This window comes from Gymnodraco acuticeps, unplaced genomic scaffold, assembly GCF_902827175.1.
Source record: "Gymnodraco acuticeps unplaced genomic scaffold, fGymAcu1.1, whole genome shotgun sequence".
NCBI classification, from domain to species: domain Eukaryota; kingdom Metazoa; phylum Chordata; class Actinopteri; order Perciformes; family Bathydraconidae; genus Gymnodraco; species Gymnodraco acuticeps.
This window is the reverse complement of record NW_022990023.1, coordinates 5618401-5625493: the sequence shown is the minus strand read 5'-3', so window position 1 is coordinate 5625493 and position 7093 is coordinate 5618401.

Sequence of the window (7093 nt, the reverse complement as noted above, 5' to 3'; positions counted from 1 at the left end):
CCTTCACTCTTCCCCTAAACTAGCCGTCCCATCACATCTGAACTCGGCAACAAGGTTCGCTCTCCTCTGTAGTCTTAAGCCTCCCCTCGCTCACTCTTTCCGCCCATCCTCTCCCTTCTCCCTGCCAGCCTTTCTCTAAACCTGCCATGTGTATAATCCTGCCTTTCTCTGCCGCTTTATTCCCAGCTCTGCACTTTCGCCTCTTGCATCCGACACATAAAGAGACAGGTAAGGGAGAAACAACACACACACACACACACACCGCCGGGTAACCAGAGCACACCCTGTGCCGGCAGGGTAAGTTGCCTAGTGCGGATCCCCTTACGCTCCTGGGTTTAGTACACACCTTCTTCTGATTGCAAGCTCTCTGGGTCAGTCATAATGGGGAAATGTGTCTGAGAGACAAGTGTGCATCCGAATCTGCACTGAAAAGACTGAAACGTTTATTAAATGTATCATGTCAACAGATTTCACCTAGCTGTATTGGGTTAGTTGAAAGCAATAATATTACGTTTATGGCATTAGATCCAACTTAATGTTATTGCTTTCAACTAACCCAATACAGTTAGTTATACACCTCGGTGTATTCAGATGCTTTACTTGAAGTAAAAGTACCAATACATTATTGTCCAAAATATTTAATTACAAGTAAAAGTCCTGCAAACAAAATCTAACATAAAGTGGACCTATTATGCTATAATATATTGGTAGGGCCATACTTATACAAAACATGTCTGTGAAGTTTTTTGCTTAAAATACCAAACAGTCACGGATTTTGGGTCCTTAGCTTGAAAAAAAAGAGGAGGCGGAGCTAATGCCTGATCAGAATTCTACCGGAGATAAAGTTAAATTCTGCTGTGATAAAATGCCATCCTGTTCTAAACCACATCAAGGATTATTTCTGAAACAGTAATGGAGCTCAAAAAATGCTTTTTTCTCTTGCGGGGTTCTCACAAGGTGAGTTCTTTTTTTATTTCCTGCTTTTTAAAACACATGTGCTCTCCAGGACAGATTAGCTCTGAGTGTTAGCGAGGCTTGCTAATGTAAACAAAAACGAGATTACGTCTAAAACACGTCAGGCATTGTTTCTGATAGCAACTTTTTGTGGGTCCGCTGCCGATTTGACATCAGATCGGCAGCAAATCTGTATCCGCTCGTTGTACACTCGTTTTTAAAAGATTTGGGTACGGAGGAAAAGAGAGAGGGTTTTATTTTTCTGACGCTGCGTGAGTTCCCTGACACATCAGGGACACATATTTATGTATAAAAGACATCAAAAGTGCATTTTGCATGATAGGTCCCCTTTAAGTAAAGTACAGAAGTATTATCAGCTAAATGTATTTAAAGTATTACAAGTAAAAGTACTCATTGTGCAGACTAAATGCCTCTGTGTGTATATGATTATATTTATATATGGATGATATTGTAGCATCAAGTTAGCATTTTACTGTTGTGGACAACACAGTTATGATTGACTTTTTCTAAAATATTTAAAAGAATTTTACTCTTTTGTGACTTAACATTGTTTTTAGAGATGCATTTTGTCAACAGTAGCTAAAGCCGGTAATTAGATGTAGTGGAGTAAAATTACCTTTTCCCCTTTTAAATGTAGTGGAGTAGAAGTACAACGTAGCATAAAATGGAAATGCTCAAGTAATTTACAAGTTCCTCGAAATTGTACTAAAGTACTTTGTTAGCCTCTGTTGGGGAGACAAGCAAAGGGAAAAGGAGATGGCGGGCCTTTTAAGGAAACAATAATAAGCTAATCAACATATGAGGTGTTTGAATGACGTGTGTGTGTGTGAGTAATCAACCTCGCCAATCAGCCTATTATAAGTCTTCTTTGCAGAATAAACAGACGTGTCTGTTCCTGAATCCATCTAATCCTCAACCCAATCATCCCAACCTGGCTAATCCACACCACACACACACACACACACACACACACACACACACACACACCACACACACACACACACACACACACACACACACACACACACACACACACACACACACACACACACATACACAACACACACACACACACACACACCCCCTTCTGCTTGTCAATGGCTATAAACATACACATCGACTCACTGACCCACAGCAACATGCGTGTCATCACCACACACCACACACACACCACACACACACACACACACACACACACACACACAAACACACACACCACACACACACACACAAAGATCGGAGGAGGGTCCCAGGGTTCATAGTAAACACCACCCACCTAAAGATTTACTCCTCCTGACCCAGACTTGAACTGCTGCGCTTTACGTAAAAAGTGATAAACACTGCTTGTGTCACACACACACACTCTCTCTCTAACACAACGCAAACACACGCAAACACACACACACACAACACACACCACACACACAGACACACACACACACACACACACACACACACACACACACCACACACACACACACACACACACACACACACACTGAAGGGACTTGCTGTTATTGAGTTTGTGAACACTAAACAGACAGCGAACCTTTTTTTTTCCATTTTTGGCTTATTTGTTGCTAGTTTACTCCCACAGTATGTGACTAAAGTCAACATATTAAATACGATAAGAAGACAGGAACAGATCATTGGCTATGAGTAAGCAAGCAGAATTCAAAATCATATATCCAATTATCTTAGTATCAATGAAAATGATCACTTTTACCCTCACAATATTTATAAAAAGCCTATAAATGCATCAAAATCTCCTAGAAGCAACACCAAAATCAGACATGAATCCAAAGCCACACGGGTCCTTTTTACTGTTTAATGACTGACAAAAAGTATTTTATTGCCTAAATAATCTGAATAATTTACATACAATTGACTTGCTTGCCTAATCGTCCGGTACCGTCTAATATGAATCCTTCCATCTTAAACAATTTGACAACATGTTTAATTGAATTGACACACATTATTTAAACTGACATTAAGGACGTTTAATTCCATTGGCAATGTACAATATGGTTGTACAACACTTTATGTGGTTCAATTAAGACGTTTGAAAACTCTGCAGTACGTACCGTATGTATGTTCGTAAACGCTCTTAATGACTCGGTTAAATCTCTTCACTACAAAACTGCTTTTTGACTTGGACAAGACATCTGATATCCTTTTTGTAAGCGGATCTGCCTGTGTGCAAAATGGTTGAGGAACAACGCTCCTAACATTAAAATAACACACACATAAAGTGGAAATCAGATCCTCACATGCATGCCTAAAGACACGTATACAGGAACACTGTGTTACAGAAAACTAGAGCTATTTAATTATTAAAAAGCGACAAAAAGAGCAAAAAGTCTGGATCCATGTCTGACCCCGACGGTATTTAAAGGAGATTTTGACGCATTTATACGTTTTTTTAAGAAAGACATGGTAATTTACAACCCAAATTAAACTCTCTTTTTCTCATATAAACACACTGCAGAAAGGGAGAAAATATGCATCAGGAACCGACAGACACACACAAAGTCATATACTGTTTATTTGTTTATATATATTATCCACTATTATCACTACTGTATGAGTCCTATCCCACGCATCATTAGCTCCCTGTGGCCCCCGGGGGGTCGCGTCACTGTCTGCTGTTGAACGCCTGTCGATACCCACCAGATGTTTTTTTTACCCCCCTTCAACCTCTTATTCTGGATGGGCGTCTGTGCAAGGTTCACCGTGGCAACCGTGGAATGGTGCTTTAGAGAAGCCATTACAGCGGTCGTCTGATTGACACCTCAAATAGCTATCATGACACCCTCCTCCAAGGAGACACCGAGGGGGGAGGAAGGGTGAGGAAGAGAGGTGTGAGAAGATGAAGAGGCGAGGAGGGGGAGGAAAGAGAGAAAAAAAGGGGAAACAGGTGACCGGTGGGAGACGGTTAAGGGTGTAAGGGAGACAGGAGGGGAGAATGGGCAAATGACACAGGCAGGCAGGGATGGGAATCCACGTTATGGAAGGTGAAGGGAAGAAGGGATGAGAGGGAAAGGGAGTGACTGAGGAAGAGAACGGGGAATTCAAAATGACCGTTCTGAGTTAACACAGCCTCCGGCCTTTTTTCTACCCTATTAACTTCTATTCTGCCATTACTTGGGACTGCGGGGGGCTGCATCGTACCCCACAGTGCCCCCCTCCCAACACACATGAATATACGCAGTCCTTTCCACGCTCTTCCTCACTTTCCCTCTTCCCTCCTTTTCCCACTTTAAGTCATTCTCCCACCCTTTTTCCTCTCTCTTGTCTTCAGTTCAGTTTCAGAGGTCCCTATAGATTCATCTTTGAGTCGGATGGTTGTCTTTGTTGTTGCAAACAGCAAACCGAAACAAGCTGTTTTCTGCTGCTGCCTTGTTTGACTTTACTTCCTCTCGTCCCAGACACATTATGCATCTGTTTTCACCAACAATCCACTCGTTTAAAAGCACCATTTTGTACTTAACACTGGGAGTATGCATTACATGGCAACCTGTTAGTTGGTCTTGAATATCTATGGGAACAGGTTATGCTTTAAGGTCACCATTTGTGCAACACCCATGTCTGAAATAATTGGAGAATTAGACTAACAGGAAATATGAGTATTTTTAAACTGTTTGGTTATATTTCAGGTGGAAATATATGGGGGAAAAAGGTACACAAAGTTGCACATAAATATGTTTATTGAAAACACAGAAGACCATGGATCTAACTTGTTAACCCATCTTATCTTACCACAACAATACCCACATTATGCCATGTTTTCACTTTCTTATCGTCAACATTTTTCTACATGCAAGGGGTTGAGCTCAAGTGAAAATAAGTCTGAGGATGCTGCTACTCTAAAAGCTTTTAAAAAATCACCAAGTGAAAGAAGGAGGACATGATGCAATACACAGACAATCCTGTTTCCCACATTTAAGGTGTAAAAAAGTGTTAAAAAAATATGAAGCATGTTCTGTATCCACTTTTTTCCAACCAATTTCTCCTCCTTCCCTCATCAGCACACTTCCATTTGTTAACATTTCTTCCTACATCTCTTCTGGTTATATTGGAGGACATCTGAAGGAGAATATTGAACTAAAAAACATCCAGGATAAATTATTTGTACGTATAATGTCCAAGAAAAGCAACAAATATTCCTACAAGTCAGACAGGTGGCGTCAGCGTGTGAGAATTGAAATGCACTTTGACATTTTGTGCCATTTGATAAACATTGTAATAATGTAATTTAGAAACTTTATAATCAACTTAAGAACAACTATCCAAACACAGGTTTCAACAGCTGATTTCTACTTTTTATACCTGAAACACTGAAACTCACACTTTGTAATCCCCGAAGCCTCCACTGAGAGGGCGGTTGTCAGCCTTCTTCTTCGGCTCCTTCATGAGAACCTTCCCTTGCCTATATATTTTTTGGAGGTTAAAAAAGGGAGAGAAGATTGATGCTTGGTGTGTCAGTGTTGGTGCCTGTGTGACTGCATAGCGTAGGAGGGAATGACTTAAGTGCTATTTAAAATGGCTGCTATTAATGTCCTCCTGGTTTTTTTCGGTGGGACTTTGTAGAAACTGAAAGGCATCAACAACACGTGTAGCGTTATCAACTGTAAAACATCAGGGCAATTCAAACAAGAGAGGAAGAAAAGGAGAAGGGGGGTTTATTCGGCATGTTTCAATCAGTTCAGAGTGCTTCACGAACATGCAATGCTCGTGCACAACAGGAGCAGGGTTTGAGCCACACTTTTAGAGCCTGAATGTGTGAATGTGGGTTATACCTCACTGCTAAACATGCATTTCTCATGTGCTTTTAATCCCATTGGTTTTCTTGCAGCTGATTTGATTATGATCAGGGCAACGCTTGAAGAGGCTGCAGCGCTGCTCCCCATGTGCTCCTTGCACCGCTACAGTTCACTATATTACCCTCGCCTTTTCTTTAAAATGTGTCTGAAATGAGGCTTTGAAAACAGTCCGGATTAACTGATGTATCGCGTTTCTAAAAACAAACCGCCTGTGAATCATTCATTAATTCACATTTGGCTATTACAGTGCGGGTTTGTGTTTTATGGGCAAAGCAGCTCCTTCCTGTGTGGTACGAAAGAGTTAATAACAACGGGCTAAACGTGATGAGTGAGGGGGACTCTGTGAAAAGGAGTGAGCCAATCCGCGTCAAGATTAACACCTTGAGCGCCTGTGATTGGCCCAGAGCCCGGTGGTTGTTGTTTGGAACTCAGAACCCACGTGGGGGCTGGAACCAACATCTGAGTTTTTATTGGCTGGACATCCTACGATGAAGTCCCGCCCCTAGAGAGTCTCGCTGTGTGATTGGCTGAGCTGCCGCAATAATCTCCACCGCCCTTCCTCGCCTTGTTTTTCCGTCCGATCCGCCACCGTCGTCGCTTCACATCTAATCAGGAGGCGCTCAAACTCACAACTGACATATCGTAGCGATTTTATTCTTAGCGAATAATACGAATAAACACAATATTACTAGATATAATGTTCAACTCAGCGGTGAGGAGTTCCCCCGTATTTCCTTTTAGCGCCAATTTCTGCGAGACGTTTGCTCTGCTTGTCTCTGTTTCTTCATTCTCTCTCTAATGCAACACACACACACACACACACACACACACACACCACACACAACACACACACAACACACACACACACACACACACACACACGCACACATACTTCATGTCCATGTTCATATGTGCAGTTTTGCTATGACAGGACCATTAACCTTAATGAATTAATTATATTACTAAAGATTAACAAGCAAGGGAGCTTAATCAAATTTGGTGTGTGAGAGTATAGCCTATGGCCCCTATCTATCTATCTATCTATCTATCTATCTATCTATCTATCTATCTATCTGTGCATTGGTTATACTAAAACACTTTTAAATGTTTAATTGCTGTTAATATAAATGCTTGCTTTTTTTAAATTGTTTTGCAGCTGAGATGACACACTGTATCAAACAATGTTGTAGTGGTGAAATCTACCTGAGAAGAAGAAGAAAAAGAAGAAGAAGAAGAGAAGAAGAAGAAGAAGAAGAAGAGAAGAAGAAAAGAAGAAGAAGAAGAAGAAGAAGAAG